This window comes from Lytechinus pictus, chromosome 8 (genome assembly GCF_037042905.1).
Source record: "Lytechinus pictus isolate F3 Inbred chromosome 8, Lp3.0, whole genome shotgun sequence".
NCBI lineage: Eukaryota > Metazoa > Echinodermata > Echinoidea > Temnopleuroida > Toxopneustidae > Lytechinus > Lytechinus pictus.
The window spans coordinates 21,775,097-21,796,239 of NC_087252.1; the positions used below are offsets into that span (position 1 = coordinate 21,775,097).

Consider the following 21,143-nt stretch of genomic DNA (forward strand, 5'->3'; position numbering starts at 1 on the left):
AAATAGGGTCACGAAAAGAAACAGAATATAATCATTGTTCTGTAGTTCTGGAGCATCAGAAACAGGATAACATATTAATAATATCATGAAACATGAGGCATACATTGCCTAATGCAATGTTTAAAGTGCTGCATCATTTTACACAAGCTTTAGCATGTCTACCGTCATCAGGTGCTCAAGCATTCAAGAAATTCCTTCTGTTTACCTATTAAGTAACCTCAATTTCATTTTTATAACAGAGTTAAGCACCATCTAAAGCTATTTTTGATCAAACGTGACTCTCGCTGAATTTAAATGATTTTCATCTTCCTTCTACTCTCAGTCACCCCCCCCCCCCTCTTCTGCTGTTCATCCTCTCCTATCCTTTATGATTGTTCTGGGGTTTGTCTTGGTACAAGACGCAATTCATTTTTATTTGATAAATATTCATTGAATTTGTTCTCCGCTTTCGTTATTTCATCATTTTTACAGCTATACTTACTTTCAATACACTATCTATGCCAAGATGTATGTACATATTATTTAATTGCTTTATTTCATTTTGAATAGCATGTCTTTATCCGATGTTTTGTAGAATGTTTTTTTAATTGGAATTGAATAAATTTTAACTTGAACTTGAAGTTATTGACTACACATGGTTGGAGAGTGGCAAGTGTAGATAAAACACCTTGCCAAAGTATGCAAATGCTGTGGTGGGATTTGAACCCCTGACCTTGTTGTTCAAAGTCCTAATATGTTTTATTGGGCTCACTATTCAGACGAAAATGCCACCATTTTCAGAGCGAAGCAGAGACATCTTGGCAGTAAATTCTCTTGAACTTCCACTTTAACCAAACAAATGTATTAAAGCATCCCAACTTCCATTTACAGACTGATGATGGTGATGATAGACATTTAACTAACGATCATTTGGACTAGATAATGCCATGGACAATCCTCATAGTAAGAAACAAAATTAGAGGTTTAAGGGGCACAAGGGCACATTTACACTGTATCTGAAAAAAAACAGTTTGTCGGAAAAACTGTTTGAGTGTCTCACTAGTTCAACGAGTGCTTGGTTATGTCAGCATTCCTATAAAAGATACTCTCAAATTTTGTTACAGTAAGAAGTCCAGTTGAAAATGCAGGGTGCTACATAAGCACTTGCCAGATTGCCCCGGGGCAAGTAAAAGTTATAGTCGGGCAAGTGTTTTACGGTAAAGACCAAAACTTCTTGCCCGAATTCGGCAAGCAAAATTCTCATAGTAGAATTACCAACATTAGGGTCGATATGATATACTGATCCTAAATTTGGTCATGGCGGGCAAGATAAAATCACTTTGTAAATTGTAAATTGAAATGCAAGAACAAGGTACATCAGTTCATGTCAAATGAGGGAAGAAAAAAAGTCAATGGTTTCTAAAACCATTATATTTTCTTTTGAAGAAGTAAAACTTTTTTCAAGGATTTTTTCGGGCAAGTATATTCCAACTATTTAAAAATTTACTTTCCCTACAGGGCAAGTGCATCTAAAAAGTTATGTAGCACCCTGAAAATGTATTCCTGTTTTGAACAACAATATGACAATTATTGATAAATTAGCTAATATATGGAACAAATCTTATAATCATATGCTATTTACCTTTTTTTAAGTACTAATGATTTTATGGTTCTCTATAATAATTTAGCTATGAAGCAAATATTGGTGTCAAAACCTAAATCTACATTTAATGAACACTAATGACTTTCTGTTTCTGAATGATGAAGCAAACTTGTTGAAGCTAAATATTCTTTTAAAAAAGCACTGATGCCTTTTTGTTTCTACCACGTTAGAAAAGCTCTTCCCTGTCTTCTCCTCTTTAAAGCTGAAGAGGGAGGGGGTTAGTTCAGGGGGCTCGACGACGGGGCAAGCCTATCATCGCTGATCGGTTTTGGAATTTTCTGGGTGAAAATCAATTGAATTTGGACCTGGCAGCTCGTCAGTGACCCCAGTAGTACGTTAGGTGATGGCTCCCGGGGCATAGCAGACCAAATTGGTTTTGAATGAGCTTTTTATGGGCCAATATTGGACGGGGTGAACATCATTGACAACAAACTGGCTACTATGTTTGGGAGGGTTTTAAAGGATGTTCGTCGGATCCTGTTAAAGGGTGATCCGCTAAGGACCCGAGGGATGATGTTTCATACAGATTTAAGTGTGACTAAAATGCGCACTTAAGTTTCCAGCTGTGCGTAATTTAAAATTCATCACTGCATTGATCAAATCATGCTCAGAAGAGGTGCAGTAACGGACGTTAATCAATGAAAATTGTGCTTTAAAAATTATGTTCAAATCGGTACTTGAGCATGAATTTAAGTCACAATTTAACTTCTTTGGAAACACTCCCTTGCTTTCATATACATCAGCAAATTTGGGTAATTTGCAAGTTTCTAGTACAACTTTACAATTTACAGATTATTCTTATCTATAGCTTATTAATACGAACAGCTAATTTCATAAAGCTGGCGAGCAATTGGATGGGAAAAATCCAAATTAATTGCAAGATTCATTATTGATTTTGGGACTGAAACTTGACTTGCAAGCAATTGCCAGTTTCTTGACATGCCCCATCAGAAGCCCATTATATCTCTATTAAACGATGCTTAGGGGGCCACAATACAAAACGCTGAACGAGACTGCTGTTCAATTAACTTGCACAAGCTGGTGCCCTTCTAGCGTATCTTTTAATTATCCTCGTCAAAACTCTCAACCTTACAATGTCATTTATGGCCCCATCTTGCTTTTTATTGTTAACTATATTACGTCAATAGGTTGGCCTGTTGATATATATATGTTATGCGGAGAATTCCACAATCGATCAGTTCTTCGCTATATTCAAGGAGTTGGGAGTTACTCTCGACTCCCTGCTATATTGTTGGCAAGTTGATTGGCATGTTTAATTTCACCTATATCTGGGTCGAGATCATGTGTGGGGTTACTGTTTTTATCTTTTTTGCTCGTATGTAAGTGTGTTCAAGATTTGTCCTGTTCAAGGAAAGGAGATGTCTTTGACTACATGCATGCGATTCATGTATTTTCCAGAGGTTTCATAATGTGAGAGTGAGAAACCACTATCTTTCACATGACCTTCTGGTAACGATATGAAGTGATCGGCTTGATATCCAAACCTTCACACCTCGCGATGTAATCTAGCCTGCCAAATTGGACCAGATCTCTCTCTCTCGTTTGAAAACGGCGGCTAGCTTCAAGCGCATCCCAGATTGGCTCCTAACACGCAGTAATGCAGCATGATATATGGTCTACCTTGCTGAAATTTCCGCTCATTACGGCGAAGGGATGTTGCAGCCGATCTACTGCAGCTGCAAAGGAAACAAAGCTGAAAAAGAAAAGTGGTTCTATTTTGAGTTTTGCCCAGAGAAGAAATTGGATGAAGTCAAGGGATTGATGTGTTGGTTGCCAGATATTTACACGCTATGCTGTTGGGGCCAGGAGGGTGTTACATCATACAGCCCACATTGACTTATTCCCGTCTGCTTCTCAACAAGACATGTATCTTTGAAGGAAAAAAAAGATAACTAGTTGATTTTAGTGATTTGAATGCAACTGGCATCCAAGGATAGACAATTTAGGGCGCACATCAGCAATAATGATCAGACATGCAGTAGTAGTAGATTTTTTAAAGATGGTCCTTTAAACAAACATGAACATCGAAAGCTTGGTGGATATATCATCTCGGAAGATGACAAAAGATACATCATACGAGCTTTTTAACAGTAATGAACAAGATGTAAACCCTTCTTGTAGATTGGACATCTAAGTGTTTCAATCATCTAGATGTAAAAACTGAAACATTGATTCTACTGAGCACCCCATATCTTTATCTGAATTTTGGCCTTCCATATTCTTTTTCTAGAAATGTTCCAGTTTATCTCTTATTAGCCCATTCCTTCTTGTCAGATTCTGAACATCTCCATTGTTTTTTTCTTCTATATATGGTTCTCTCCTATTTTCCCCCTGCTACTTTTCTCATTCTCCCCCCCCCCCCCTCACTCTCTTTTCTCTTCCGCTTTTAATTCAAATTCTCTTCTGCCTAGTTCTCTTTCATTTTGTATTCCTTCTACCCAAAAAGCTCACCATCTCTTTTAATATTTGTCTTGTTTTGTGCCATTTTATTTGAACTCGTTTCTTTGATTTCGCCAAAGATCTGTCGTCCTTACTTCAAATATGAAAATATGAAAATAATTTAAGAAACAGGAAACTATTCCCTTTCATCAATACTTGTTTTCTTTGTTTTTGTTTCAATAGTATTTCCTTACACTCGCCATTCCCCAAAATTATGTTTCCTTCCTCAAATCTTTGTCAGAGTTGTATATTTTCTATCATGAAAGGAAGTAAACAACTGCTTAATTACTAACTTATTTTCTTGGAGGGTTTTCTGTTACCACTTCATGTCAGAAAAAAGTCATATATCTTATCCTGTAAAATCTCTTCTTTCTCTTACCTGATTACAAAAGATAAGAAAAGCTCAAATTCCTAGACTGATCAGGACATTGTCTGTGCGACTTCCTAATTGCAATATGACAGCTAGATCAAGGAGACGTAAAACTGATAAAGATATTTAATCATGATAACAAAAAAATGAAAATACAAATAAATAAATGTTTATGGGCCTCTTTATGAGCATAGCTTTTGTGTGTGTGTGTATGTGTGGGAAGGGGGTTGGTGCTTCATTATACATACCATTGTGAACTGGTAAGGATATAATTCAAGATATTATTGAGTGGATACGAGTTAGGGAGAAGAAGAAAATTGGTATGATGAAGCTGAGAAGATGATGAGCAGGAGGGGAAGAGTAAAAGGAGGAGAATGATAACTGAGCAAGAAGAAAAAGCTGTAGATGTGCAGAAAGGTATAGAACAACTTTACAACAATTGATTTTTTTAGTTGGAATCACGAATGTGAATCTCAAATTAAAAGACCAATACCAAATGCAAATCTGGACATCTGAATTCCTGAAACCCAAAATTCTAAGGTAAAGAATATGAATATTCCCTTGAAATGAGTCCAACCATGGAGTAAGAATAGAAAGAGATTCACAGATGGGCACAAAAAAGGAGATTGTGATGGAGAGGGGGGACGAATACGAGAAGCGAAAGCAGACGGGGGCAATGATGTCAACCTAGGTGTGAAAGACCTCATAACACCGATGCCCCAGCCGATAAACCCTGTCTCCGAAAAGGTGTGCGATTGTTTCTTGGCGTTTGATTTCTCCGGGGCGAGCACTCCGCCAATACTCGACCCTAAACCCATCTCTTTATCATCATCTCTTTACCCCTTCCTCTCTCTCTCTCTGTCCCCCTGTGGTATGTTTCTCTTTCACCCCTGTCCGTCTCCAATCCGTAGATTAAGAGGTGTGAAGTGGAGGGCTTAGGGATCCTGGGGAAGGGTAACGAAAGGTGCGTGGTGACACGTCGGTATCTCACTTGGTACCGGTTCCTGGTAGATTCTGTTGTCCCAAGAATGGCAAACTTGTAACATCTCATCGGCTTTTGTCGTGGACTGGGGCAATACCAGTTCCAGAAGTGGGGGCATGGCATGCATATGCCCCTGGGTTAGAGGTCAAGTCCTGTCATGACATTGCTTGAATTGTTTGCTCATGAAATACTCAAATGCCGAGTCTTATTCAATTTGGCACCTTTTTCTCGTAATTTTGAATGATTGAAGGGAGGAAATCATCTAAAAGTAGACTTAATTCCCCTGATATTTATTTTTTGTGTGCTAACAACTTTCTTTGTTTTTTTAACAGAAATAATTGTTAATCAAGTTAATGACGAAATGATGTCATACATGCAGCTTAAGTGATTGAATTTCAAGTAAAATAATCTCTATCTTTTTCCTCTTTTATTGCAGTGGTTAAAAGATGGACAGGAACTGGATACAAAAGGCGACGGTCACGTCAGTGACCTAGGCACGGGGGCGCTCTTCTTCTTTCGAGTGATTCCGAGGGTCGACATCGGTGTGTACCAGTGCGTCGCGACAAATTCTCTTGGAGTGGCATACAGCAACAACGCGACATTGGACATAGCATGTAAGTTCCATTGTTTTTTTTGTTAATTAGTGATGTTGCCTATTTTGGGGTAATTTTTGCGCAATTTTTTATCATGACATGGATGCTACCGCAGAGCAGTGGGGGGGGGGGGGTGTTGAAGAATGAGAGAAAAAAAAGATATGAAAGATTAATATTAACGTTGGCAATAAGAAAGTAATACTGGGGTAGAAGTGGAAAAGCATAAAGAAAGAATGAGGGGGAGAGAGTTAGAAAGGGTGAGGAGAGAGAAGGAGAATATAAATATATGGGAAATATAAAGATGATTTTAAAAAAGATTGAATGAAACCATTACGGACAAACCAAGTTGGAAGGAATATTTACTCAACCTGCTTTTTTCAGAGTAAACTGGTAGAATATAGACCCTGAAAAAAATGAAATCAACTGAATAAAGAGCATTGGTACAAGATAAGGATATATATATTTTTTTTTACAAATTCTTGATTAATTTTGAGTTGATGAAAAACAAGTCTACATCAATACTGCTTTGGCACCTCTTCCCTCCCCACTCCATTGCACCTACTAAAATAAAACAATACAAAAAATGTGTTGGAGAGGCTTTCTAGATTCTGCTTGGGAGAAATATATCTACTTCTCACTAAACATATAATCCCTTTCCATATACCTCCCAATCCGTCATTTATAATTGTGTTTTAAGAATATTCAGTTATGTGAGTAATGACTTTATTAGCTATTCATAGCTTTGTGATGATTCTGCCGCCTACGTAGGAAATGGTGTGGATGATGGTAACAATTTCATTCATGTAGTTATCAGTTTCCTTTCCTCGTACCCTCCGTCATTTGATTAAATGTAGTTATTTTGAAATTCATAGGAACGTGAGTGCCATTCACAAGCAAGCATGTTGCTGTTTTTCGTGTTGCACGAAAATGCGAAGCGTTCGGAAACTGTGATACATAATAGGAAGGGGAATATGCAAATGATCATTTCCTCTTTCCTCCGTTTTGGTTGGTCAAAGAGCGCCGCCACTTTAAACCATGGAGACGATGTTTGATCCTTCCAATTTTCTATTTCGACGGTGATTCGTCACGTGAATAAAGATTGATTTTGGCTCGATCGAAGTTGGAAGTTGTAAAATGTGTAGAATTCAATGCCCTAGTTTCTATTTATTTCAAATAAAGTAAGGTTTGAGAACCGATTCTGTTTTTAGAGCTTGAGATAATAAGGGAACAAAGTGCGGGGGTGGTCTTATAAGGCATACTATGGCAGCACGAGTGAGGAGCAGGAATATCTTAGGGTTAATATGAAAAACACTTAAAAAGTAGAAATAAAGAGCAAAGAAAGATTCATACAGACAGTGGTGCTTGAATATATTGGCTTTCCTTTTTACTTGGAATTAGTAATATGGCTGCTATAAACGTGAAATATAAAGATGCAACAATATTATTTTAATTATTGACAAAAAGTGATCTAGATTTAACGATAAAGAGAGGGGCGAGTGTTGGAGAGAAAGATGAAAAAGTAAAAGGAAGAGACAAAGAAGGACTGACTTAGATTTAAACCAAAACAGAGAAAAGGAGGGGATTAAGATAGAAATGGGGATGAGAGAGAGGGGGATTAAAAATTAATGGAATATTGGATAGGGTGCAAGGAAGGATAAAGATATCTCAAGAAAAATGAAAGAAAGACGTTTGAAGGCGAGGTGAATGAAAACAAGAACGGAGCAAGCACACTGTACCCTTTCAAGCGTTCTACCTTCACCTATGAGCTCTCCACAACGGAATGCCACAGGTCATCGCCCTATTGGTCAGTGAACTTGCCAGGATTGGTGTCGTTTGCTGGAAGGGAGTCAACCCCCTTCCGTAAAACAAGGGAAGAGTTGTTGGTTCATTCTGGCACGTTGCCTTGGGTCCTGGTAGCATATTAATTGTTTCCAAGTGTTTAACCTCGTTGAATGTTTGGTGGTGCAATAAAATTATTAGGGATTTAGAGGGCATGTTTTGAGAGAAAGGGGTAAATAAAGTGGAGATTGGGGAGGGGAGGGTCAGGATGGAGGAGGTAATAGAGGTACAAGAATGGTAGTCTTGTGTGGTTTGTGTGTATCAGCTTGTTTTAAGTCCAAGAAAATTACTTTCTTTTGAATGGATTACGTCTTTTATTCGATGACACGCAAGGCATGTTTTGACATTGATGACTATGTTGGTAGAAAACTTAACTTGCGATCATCATCATTATTGTTAACATCACAAGCCCACCATCATTATCCTCCTCATCCTCACTCACATCATCATCATCCGTCATCACCATCATCATCATCATCATCATCATCATCATCACCATTACCATCATCATCATCACCATAATCATCATCACCACCCCCATCATCTTCATCAACATCATCATCGTCATCATCATCATCAATCATCATCACCATCTTCTTCTTCATCACTCTCTTTCATGCTCTCTATGTTTGTCTTCATCTCATTATCTTTGTATGCAGTGTTTTTCTATTTATTCCACTTAACGATATAGGCCTAAACAAATCAATATTCATTTTGTTACTTCCAGCTTTGATTAGAAGCCATCAGCTTTACACAATATAAATTTATACTGTGATAATGAATTAAAATGCCTCAAATTTGGTTTTCATTAAATTGAAATATATTTAAACGAAGAGACCCAAGTAATATAATCAATCATCGGCCATTACTCCGTAAATAATGAGTCATGAGAAGTATTTGCTAAAGAAAGTAATGAAAAGAAATGGTGATTGTTTTAGGTATTGATTGTCCAATCATATGTCCTCATTAAGTTTGCAAAGAAAGCACAGAATCAATTAACCTGTCAAAAATTAATGACTTTGATTGGCGATGAAGGGTCCAGAAAAACAGTGAATCACTGATTGTCTTCAAAACAAACCAGACCTAAACTCGAAGGACAAATCATATCTTGGCAAATGGCAGGCCTTGACAGGGGTGTATACCATTAATAATTTGCATGCGCAGTCATTTGCCTCTTGCCTTCAACGGAAAGAGTTTATATTGTGTCTTGGGCATTCGTCCCCTTCCTCCTCCGCGAACTCCATCTCGTTCTCGATGCGCATCCCTGAAACAACATGTGTATTTAAGGCGTCCATCAACCGAGTCAAACGTTCCCCTCCTCCGTTCATCTTCCGCTAAATTCCAGACAAGCTTGCTATCGTGTTACCGTGGTAATCTAGTAGAGGGTCTTGTTTCCCTCGAGTCAAAGGGCCCTGGCGCGATATCGATTCCGAGTCCATCGTCAAATATGCTCTCTCCCCTTCCCCAATGCTGCAACTGTAAGAGCTTATAAAAAAAAAACAGGCAGGGGAAATAGTGACAGCACCCTTAACTTCTTACCTTCCAAACTTTTATAAGAAGTGTGTATAGCCACAGGAGTGTTTGGGCTCTGGGAGTGTAAGGGTTAATAAAAGTTGCCATGAAGTCAGCTGAGAGTTGATTAATAGTGAGGAAGGGCTTCTGCTCCGTTCACGAACCTAGAGTGGGGGAACGAAAGATGAAATAGAAGGGGGAGTTGTGGGTATTCTATTCATCTGTGATGGCAGCATTTTGGCAAACCAATATTTGCGCAATCGAATACTTGCAATAATTGATTTCTATTTTCTCAGCTTCGTAGACAAGAAAGGGGGAGGAAGGATTATAATAGTGAGCTCGTGGACTAATATTTGTGTAAATTTGATTAAGAGCTTTACTTGAAATTAAGTAAAGGTACACTTTTGAGGTAATTACATTAAATACCTCCGAGGCGAAAATTTAGGGTAGCGTTTATGTGAGAACGCCACTAGACGGTTACTGCCCTCTATTTCATCTGAAGATATCATCTATCAGAATATTGAGTTAGGTGATATTCGAGATCAGTCAATTTTTCTTTCGAGCATCTTGCCTTTTTCTCAATAAATGAATCCACTATCTCATTTGCCTGCCAATCAAATTTTTGTGTGATATTTCTAAGTGGGGCCTTTATATTTTCGGCGGGTTTTGATGTGTTTTTGTTATTTATACAATATGGTGTTACTTTTTATAACCCTTCAAACAGTTGAAGGGGAAGGGAGAGCATCAGAAAGCTCATTCATTTTTTACCATTCAAAATAGTCGAGCAACTTTTCTTTAAAGCAAATGTGAACTGGCAGTCGTAATAGCGCCACCTAAAGTCCCCATCTACTCAATTCTAGCCAGGTTTCTAACCCATAATGCAACATTCTTAGCAGTTCACTCAGTTCACCCCCCCCCCCTATTCCCCTGGGGCAGTAATCAATATATAAGTCAGGTAGCACATTGTTTTATGTCCTCATGAAAGAAAATATAAATAGAAGTAAACTTTTTGAATAAAAAAATATATATTAGCCATTATTTGTATTGGAGTACATGGAAGAGTAGTCCTTGCCTTACATCACTATGACATCACAAGTGTGGCCAATTTGAAGTCTCCATTGGTATAGTGATTACCAATTTTTCCAACTTTAAAAAATTCCCAACTTTCTTACTGTTTGTCCGCTATTATTCAAACTTTCACCTATATCAGATGTCTGATTTTTTTATTTCTTCTCAAACAACTTTTTATCTGGGATGGATTCCTTTTAATAAGTGAACCATATTGTGTGAGTTTGTTATCTTTTTTTGCAATCCATTTCTTGCATTTAAAAGTGAAATATTCTAGATGATGTCACTGCTGAACTATTTCAGTTTTGTTTGATTTGAACTTTTTAGCAACCAGCAAATCCCAGTAAAAAAATCATTCATCGTCTCATTGTCTGAAAATATTTGAAAAAGGGTGAGCAATGAAATGAATAATGATATATTTTCACTAACAAATGTCATAAGCTAAGAAGACATCCCTGAATTTTAGAACAATGAGGTCAGTGAAAATTCATCTTCTCTCCTTGTTTGAAAATATTTGACCCAGGGAGCATTTCACAAAAGAAAATAAATACCGGTCACTGTTAAAGCTACTGAAATCCTTGCTTCTGATTGGCTCAGAACAAATAAGGCAGTGAAATCACTGAGAAGATGCTTTATGAGATATGTATCTGTTTCAAACCTTATTTTATCTGGTTCTCATCACTGGTGATAATTGGCACTATGAGGATTGGTAAGGGTGCAACTATGCACCCCTAACCGAGCCGAAAGGACACAAGATCCCCAAAATAAACCCTCGCCTCCAGATATCCACAGCATTGCACAATAGAAGGGTTTACCCTTTTCTTGTTGGGCCACAATTCTTTCGTTACAATCCCATTAATATCTCCAATGGAAGGGGGGGGGGGGTTTGTGATTTCTGCAGTTTCTATATGGTATCTCTGACTCCCAGAAGAAATAAAACGAAAAAGTGCATTTTAGAAGAGCGGTGTCTTTAGCAAGATATAATGAAATGGGAGAAAATGAAACTAAAAAAAGAAAAAAAGTTTTTGTTTGTATTTAGAAATTGGGTGAGAAATAATAAATGATGGAATACTATTGATAATCATGTTGGAATGTGTTTATTATGCTAATTCACCACAGCATCATTCTCTATGATGTTCACATGTGCTTTAAGCTGAAATAGTGTTTCCATCAGATATGGTGTTCCAATCAATCAAGAAAGATCGCTTTCAAATATATTTTCAAATATTACTCCAGCTGTTTGAAAAAAAAAATGGACGTGATATTTCAGACTTTTCTTATTTGAGGTCCGTCTAACCCTTTTTATAAACACAGGCCGTAATTCTGATTTCATTAACATGAGTCATACTTTTGCCAACAATTAAGAGTCAGCCATCAAAATAATGATTTGTTACATGTATATATAATTGTTACAGTTTGAATTGACTTCCAACTGTTTTTTTAACAGCAGGAGAGGCTAAAATCCTAAATGCATTTGAGATACCATAATAGCATGGCTATGGCCTCAGCCCAATACAACACCACCACCAACGCTAGATCCGAAAGGTAAACAGATGTTATTAAGGAGACCTGAAAGGCTTCAGACACCTTCAACAGGAGATCTGGAGACAGAGCGGATTTATATCTTTGGATGAGAAGACTGAGTTTTTGTCTAACGCTGTGTCAGTTTTAAAAGGATCTGTGGATTCGCGAGGTGGGTGTCGTCTCCTGCCCTCGCACCCCTGCCCCTAACCCCTCCGCCCGCCCGGCGACAATCCTTTACCTATTACCCTAGGCTGTCCTTTTCACACCTTCCAAAGAAAAGAAGCGCCTCTTTCTCCCCAAGTTGGAAGAAGAAAAACCCACTTCTTTCAAAAGCCTGCCCACTTTGAGCGGACAAAAGCCGACATGAGAAAGGCTGCGATCCGTTAAATGTGTACCCTAAACCGAATGAAAACATCTCCAGAGCTTATCAAAAGCTGCCAGTATTCCACCTTTTTGAACGATTCCTCTGTATTTTCTTACCTCGTGCCACAGAATTCCATATTTTTCTGCTGATAATTAGGGAAGTATTTTGGTGTTGTTGCTATTCATGAGGCACAATGGTTGTCAGTTCGTATCGAGTGCGTTCAAAAGGTTATGCCTGGTACTTTGTACAAGAGGGCAATTACGAACCGGCAAGTCGTCTTTGGATTAGCCCTCTCTGAAAGCGAGTTATGAACACTTCATTAGTTGAGAGCAAAGAGTTAATAGGGAATGAAGTGAAGGCTGTGATGTTCAAGTCTATAGGGGTGAAGCCACCCTGGGTGAGGACCCCCCCTCCCCCCAAAAAAAAAGATATATATAAAAAAATAATAAAAATATAATAATAATAATAATAAATGAATAAAATGAATAATGATAATAATAATAATAATGATGATGATAATAATAACAATTATAATAATAATGATATTGATAGTTATAATAATTAAATGATAATAATAATTAAATAAATGAAAACAAAATTAAAAATGATGAAGTAGCAAATAAAAAAGTTAAAAACAATAAGCAGTAGCGGACCGTGACCCGGAGGAGACAAAGCATTGGACGGGCACTGTATTATTTGTGAACAATGCTGTGCCCCCCCCCCCCCCCCAATGCTTTGTCTCCTCCGGGTCACGGTCCGCCACTGACAATAAGAATAAACAATTAAAGAAAGAAATAAAAAGATAATGATAATATTTATAATACATTATACTTGGAAATGAAGGTTATGATGATGACAATTGAAATATTACCAAAAATAAGATGAAATAATGAGTGAAAAATCAAACAATTGATATATAAAGAATGAAAAAAAAAAGCTGTACAAGATTTTCAAATGGAAGTTGACATGAAATCAAAGTGAAAGATTAAACATAATTGCTGATAATGATGAAAATAGATGAAATTTAATGTATTACAACCCCCCCCCCTTTCAATTTGGGGTTTCTTACTACACCACAGCAACTTTTTCTAAAGAACCTTAATACTTGCATAGGTTCACCAAAGTGGTTTTATTTTTTCAAATCACATCCTTTTTGGTTAGGTGAAGTGGTGTTGGGCAAAAACCCTCAATCAAAAATGCTCAACCACAGACTCTACCCTTTTGTTCTGATGTTTTGTTTCATCATAATAATTCTTGTACTTGTCCATTCATTCTGCTGTGTTTTGATTGTGACGAGAAGAAAATGGTATTTATTTTGCCTGACTGGATCAATAAGCAGATGTCAATCATGGAAGTTTGATTGGTTTTGCCATTCTTCTGCGTCTCTCTGCCCATCTCATTATTTTAGAAATTATTCATCGCATTTGAGCCACTTCCTGGTTTTGAACTATACGATGTCATCAAATACTTCCACCTATTTGCCAGGCCTTCATAGGCAAATGTCAATCAGATTTGATAGAGTGGTTATTTAGTGAGATAGATCACATAATTATTGTTGAGAATTTAAAAATCAGAATGCTTATTTTTCCCAGCATCTTGGAAGAAGTCATAATTATCCAAACAATTTTAAATCGGGGCTCTCAATTTAATCTTTTATGATATTTTTTGTTATAATACGTATATGCCAATGGAAACATCGAGAGTAACAACATACTTTGTCCTCTCTTGAACCGGTGATAAAAGTCACAAAGGACTTTTTAAGTTCCCTGACATCTCAGCCCAAGAGTCAAAAGGCACTTAGTGCCCTGTTTGAGGACAGAAGGAAATACTCTGGCACCATGCTTGTTAGCAGTCTTCCATTATGATTCCATCCTCCAAAGGTTCCTTTCCAAAAGCATCTCCGAATCTTTCTTCCGCCCTTCGTCTCTCTTTTCCATCTTATCTTCCATGAGATGTATTCCACGCAACATCCTCTGATGGATGTGCCACATTAAACTGTATGAGTACCATGCCAAAACCCAACCATCAATCTTCTATTTTAGAAAGCTCCCCATCTCCAATGGATACTCAGGGCCCCTCCGTATCGTCGACAAACATACCCCGGTCAAAAATATACCGCCCCCAACGAGGACGAGGGGGACGGGAAATTGGAAATGACGCTAAAACTTGGATGCGGAGAGGGGAATCAATCATCCGTTCTTGCTGTTTTTCTTTCTTGTGGGGGCATCGATCATGAAATGGGCAAAACATCATCTTCTTTGGCTAGTCAGGAGTGGTAGTTGTTTGTTGGAGGTGCAATTTGACTGTGATTTGGATGTCGAAAGCGATCCACAGAGATCGTCCTTCGAAGGACAGTATTTCTTGGACAGGCAGGCTCTTGATAGGCAAAGACAAAATGAATGATCGGGATAAATGGAAATCTGTCAAGCCTGAGGAATATATTGTTTTGGGGGTATTATTGATAACGACAAGACTGGATCTATCTTTCTTATGTAGACAGGAGAAACATTGATGGGTTTATGTGAAGAAAAAAGTACAAAATGAACAAAATATTCAATGTTGACATTCAGGTTTACTGAGAAAGAAAATCAAACCTTCATGCCCTTTCTGAAAAATCTTTTTTTTTCAATTTCAATTTTCATTGCCCCACATCCTGTGAACTGAATATGTTGACTAAGTAATAACAAAACAGAAACAGCAATGGTGAAGGGAATATTGCTGAAATGGCATCTTTGCAATGTATAATACTTTTAGACATTTCCTTAAAAGCCTCATCCGATTTGAAATTCAAACACACTTATATGTACATAGACAATTCAAGGTTATAGTAAATAAAAACAAAAACTCAAGATGATTTTTATATTTTTTTGGCTTTCAAGGGCTTTCAAGGTTTGTAGGGAATCACTCTTAAAAGGATTTTAGATGGCAATTAGGCTGATGGAAAGGCCTTCTAGAAACATTGATTCTTTAGAATGGGACCGAAGGAAAGGTTCGTTTCCAGCAACGCATCTCGTTGTGATAACTTTCACTGCAAACTATTCAAGTCGATAACTGTATTTCAGAGGCGTAGGGGTCAATCCTATGTGGAAATTTACTTTTGAAACTGTTCAAATTTGGGCTTTTTTTAATGATGAAGTATGGTTTATAGGATCACTGGTGGATCCAGGGGGGCACAGCCGGCCCGTGCTCCCCCCCCCCCGCCCCTTTGAGAGGCACAATTTAAATTTGTAATGTAAAAATGCTGTTAAAACAGAAGTGTGCCCCCCCCCCCCCTTTGAAAGTGAAGGCATTTTTTTTGCTTGTCAATTTTTTTCGTGGACTAAATCCCCTTAATATTTTGTTAAAACCTTTTTCTGCTTGTCAAATTTTTTCTTCCAGAAAATGTGCCCCCCCCCCTTCCTAAAAATCCTGGATTCGCTCTTCTATAGGATAAACAGTTTCTTTCTGACATCCTAAGTCATAGGATAACCTGTTATATTTTATGTATGCTTAATTTCTCGGATCAACATCATTTAAAAAGTAAAAAGAGTACACCCTTTCCACAGCACTATGTAGAAGTTACCAATTCATTGGTTTTATTTGACAAATAAAATTTGTAAAAATACAAAACATTATTGAGGATGGAGGTAATACAAGGGGAAAGAAGTGGTAGAGTTTACAGACATAAAATTTAGAGGATGTAAATGCAGTGATGCAAAAATAGAAGACTACATCAACTCATTACTTTTGGTAAGTTTTAAGCCAAGATATTTAAGTCCAAATGATTTTGAAATAGTTTTTTATCCCAATTCCTTAATCCAATTGGAAAATCTCCAGAGATCCTACTTAAAGTTTACTGGGTTTTTTTGGAAAAAATGAAAGATCTTAAGTGGCTTTCTTATAATCTGACCAGATCATTGGCAAGTGAAGCAGTTAAGCTTTTAATCACTTCAAAATGGAAAGGAAGATGGTCACTTCTATTTTGAAAGGAAAGTCAAGGACTGGAATAGATTCTGATGATTGTTAAATTGATTAGCTAATCCTCGCTAAATTGATTACAAAAGACTTCTCAACAACTTCCATCACTTTGATCTCAGAACCGGTTATTGTGATGATGTGAGCAAGGCTAGATTGTTTTTCCAATCATTGTTGTTCTTGATTGAAATAGCTTTACAAAAGATAAGCTGAAGAGGATTCTGATGATACCTTTATGTGTAAATTGATACATCAAATGTTTATCTGAAGGATGCATTGAAGTTAACTTTGAAAATTGAAATTAAGAATTTATAGTGTTCATAATGCAATTTACTTCCTTGCAAGGAAAGTGTTTTTGTGTTTTCAATTCAACAATCATTTTGTTTGAAGACGCAAAGATGTAGGCCTATATTGTTAAAAAGAGATATTTTTTTCATTCAGATTGCCTTCTCATGATGAAATAGTCTTGATATATATATTTGAGTGCAAACATATTGGTGATCTCTCTTTAATATTCTTTGGTGGATTTTCATCAAATCTTCACCAATGTTTTTCTCTTTTTTTTTGTTGTTGCTTTTTTGCTTTTTTAAAAGCTAAAGTACCAGAAGGGTTAACTTCCACTGGGAAATCTGCTTTTCCCACCTCAGTTAAAGTAGGTCCAAATCTTTTCTTCATAGTTTGCTGCTTGCATCAAAGGAAGCCCATGCACCCTGTCCCTTTTGTTCCAGACCACCTCAGTGCAGGGGGATTAAAGCCTAGTCCATTACCAGGGATGGGATAAGCCTAATCCATGGATGAAAGGAGATAATCCTCCAGGCATAAATAGATATCTTACAAGTATTTAGGTGGACAGGAGAAGGGTGAAAGACACAGGACATTTCTTTTGTTCAATTTTTGTTCAGGTTGGCTTGGTAAAGAATTCCCTAAAGACTTAATTAACTTTTCCAATTACTTGTCCCAACTTGTCCCCCCTCCCCCTCTCTCTCAATCTTTCTTTCTCCCCTCCCCTTCCATCTTGCCCCCCCCCCCTTGGGTAGACCCTCAATGCAAATGCGATGATGCGACCCTAGGTGGTATATAGAATCAGCCATAACATGTGGTAATTCATGTTAATTACCAATTTCACCAAGCTAACTGAAGCACCCTGTGTAGTTCTACAAAGATTTTAAAAAGTGGCTTAACAAGCACATTGGATGTGTCCGCTCATCTTAAGCTTCTCACCCATTCTGAAGAGTGCTCCACCAAGAAGAGGGGTAATAAAGGGACAAGTGGTCCTCAAGGAGGGGTGCTTCAGTGCACCCCTCTTTTAGGAGATGATCCCTCTACTCCCAGACATGGGCGCACAAAGAACCAACTTTTGTCTCAATGAGATGGTTATTTTCTCATAATAAACGCCTTGATGCATAGGGTTTTGTTTTACACTGGGAAAGATTACATCAGAAAATGTTTATTTGTTCCTCTTTCTCGTTAAACAATCCTCCAGAAATCTGTATGAATCCCTTTTCTCAACTGCCCCTGTAGGTGGATGAAAGAATACACTGGAACAACTTTGATGTTAAGACGAGAGCAACATCAGTCGGTGGTCTTATACCCCTTTCATAAACCCAATAAAACATATCCTCCAATTAGCCGCCTAAGAGTAATGCGGATAATTCAATAAAAATTGCATTCACAAACTCCATAAATTATTTTTACGAGCGCCCGTCCTGAAAAAGGCGGATAATCGTCATGACAACTGGACACGCCCCCTCCAATGCGGTTGTGTTGGAAAAGGGAGACCTTGTGACCGCACCATGGCAATTATCCGCATTATTTGGAAATACGTTCATAAACTCAAAATCTTGTCCCGATGCCGCTATTATGCGGAAAATAGCAGCATCAGAATAATGCGGATAACTCTTGTCCTCCTCTGATTTTACGACCAAATTATGCTGCTATTAGCCGCATAATTGTGTTTTATTGGGTTTATGAAAGGGGTATCAGGGGTCACATGCATCCCCTGGTGTAAAAATGCACCATAGAGTGTTAGTGTAAACCTAACACCAAATAGTGTTAAAATATCACAAATATTGTGTGGTTTAATTACACTGATGGGTGTTGAACTAACGCCATGAATATGGAACTGGTGTAAAATGCTTGGTGTGGCCCCCTGCAAACACTGGTGGTGTAGTTTTAACATCAATGTTTATTGTGCAATTCATGTGAGCAATTTTGGGTTGTGATGTGAATGCTGAATGCTCCCTGCGTCATCTCTGTAGAATGAAGTAGGAGAAGAAGAGTCGAAGCAAAAGAGGAAAACACCACTTGATGTTTAAGTGGGGGATAAGTGGTAGTATTTAGCTTGTTGTCTTCAATAGGATTTCTTCTACTTGATAATACAAAGGCCATTCTTCTCCACACATTTTGTCTGTATTCTGAACAGTTCAGGGCCCGTCTTACAAAGACTTATGATTGATCCAATCAATCGTAACTCTATGGAAATCCATCAATGTCTTAATTTTTTCAAAAGGAAATTTGCACAGTATCCTTTGTAAACAAAGAGAAGCACAGGGAATGTTCAAAAAAACAATGACTGCATGAATATACATCATAGAAAATATTTTGAACAAACTTGCATAATAGATGTTTACCTTGCTGGCCGTCCATAGTTGGGATTGAGCGGATCAATCGCAACTCTTTGTAAGACGGGCCCCTGAAACGTTTATGTTTTTGTCATTATTTTGTTTCTTTGTGATAGATAGTTGTTATCCTTGAGCACAATACTGATTATAATGATTGCAGCAGCTAATTTTCTTTATGGACATAAGTAGAAATATATTTATATGAGGGTAGTAGAAATAGAAGCCCTACAGTAGATTTTAAGGAATTCTTCCAACAAAATGCAATTTCATTTCATCCCTTTCTTTTTTAAATATACACAAGAACACACATTTAGCAAATGTAAGGTCGTTACTTTTGTTCATTTTTGTAATTGTATTTATGTATTTGTATTTATGTATTTTTGACTTGTATGTGAAAAATGGAAAGAAAAGAAATGAAATAAATCAATAAATCTTTAAAAAAAAAATTGGGGGGACATGAGCAGAAATGCATCTTCTTGGGGCTTCTAGAAATTTGCACACAGAAATAGAGTTTGTTTAAAAAAATAATTATCAAGAATTTGCATTTTCATCAATCATACCTAGAGAGAATTGAAAACAAAAATGAGAGGGAAAAAGCAGTCGGATATTGAGAGAAAAACATCAGTCCAATACTAGTAATAGAAGAAAAATGTATGAAAACCCCTCAATATGAAAAGCATGTTGCTGTGAAATATGGATGAATAAAAGGCAAAAGACAATCGGCTGGAAATTGTTTCCAACAAACCCCCTCCTACATCCTTCCTTCACGTACTCAAAGAATACCCCGTCGCTTTCAGTCGGCGATTAATCTCATCTTGATAAACCAATATTGTCATCTCAAATTGGCCGTTGCGGAACTGTCTGTCGGTACACGGCCGATCCGCCATCCCCAGTCCAGTGCACTGCGTGTCCTTATTCCGTAGTGATAGCCGATAAATTTGCTGATTTTATTCATCTTGTTAGTTGGAGAATTGTCCTGATTGATTGAATATGAGATTATAGCCAGTCTCTATTTATGACTATTTCATGATTGTACTTGAATGCAATGGCTTCATAAAGGGTAATAATTATGTCTATTTTACTTTTTGTCAATCAATGGGGACAGTGATTTTATAGCCAGTGGATCAAAGAATCATTGCATGTAATATGAATGAAGGGGGTTGCGTTGATGTGAGATACCCTCGCCGGGACAACGGTTACGCTTGTTGGGAGAGTACTTCTTCAAGGTTCTTCAAGATATCTTTTTACTTTATTTTTCATATTGTAATTTTCATAGGGTGTATCTTTTCTGTTTTTTTTTTCTCTTTTTTTACTTTCTTTCCTCCCTAAAATTTATTCATTTCTTCCCTAATTTATTCCTTTCATTCTCCCTTCCTTTCTTTTTCTTTTGTTTATTTCATAATTTTCTATTTTCCCCTCCTTCCCTTTCTTTCTTTCTTTCTCTTTCTCTCTTTCTCTCTCTGTCACTCTCTCACGAACACTTTCTTTTTGTTTTTTCCACTTCTACACCAGTATTGCTTTCTGATTACCAACATAATTTTTCTTTCTTTCTTTTTTGTATCCTTTTCTATATTTCTGTCTTTCTCCTTACTCCTCTTTGTTTCATTATTCTCCCCTCCCTCAATTTCATTATTCATATTTTTCTACTCTTTTAGATGGTGTTTTTCTTTTTTCTATTTTTCTTCAGGACTTGGGGGGGGGGGGTCATTTCACCTAACAGTTTCTCATACTGACCTTGGTTTTCTTTTTTTCTTCTATGTCATAATGCAATAAGAAATATTTGTCCCAAAATATAAAACCATAAATGGATTTAACTATCTTGTATTCCAAATTGACAAGTAACTTTACGATCATCATACTTGTCGTTCGCCAAGCTGTGGAATGGGAGCTTTATGTAGCATTGCAGCATTTTATTCCGCAAATATTGGTAACGCGTGGATGCGATATCAATTATCATATGTGCAGATCCTAACCCGAGGGCAACAACATTGTTTGCATTCAGATCAGATTGTAAAAGCTGTCAAAATCTTCATCATGAACGATCAAATTTTGCCTGGCTCTTTTTCTTGTTTTATCAATTAAAATGCTTTATCCTTCTTGGTCGTAATTTTAAGTCTGCCTCACGCTTCTGAGGTATTTTATTTGTATATGTTCCTTCTGTTTTACGCTTGTGCATCTGGGGTTCTTTAGCAATCGTCTCGTCATGACGGCACT

General features: G+C 37.3%; 1 protein-coding gene across 1 annotated transcript in view; it reads left to right on the top strand.

The window, feature by feature from the left end:
• The first annotated feature begins 5,894 nt into the window (after positions 1-5,894).
• Positions 5,895-21,143, top strand: part of LOC129266231 (protein sax-3-like) — a 77,194-nt gene continuing 61,945 nt past the window's right edge. Inside the window, exon 1 of the mRNA XM_054904065.2 lies at positions 5,895-6,068. The gene's annotated coding sequence lies outside the window, so the exon portion shown is untranslated. The remainder of the gene's footprint in view (positions 6,069-21,143) is intronic.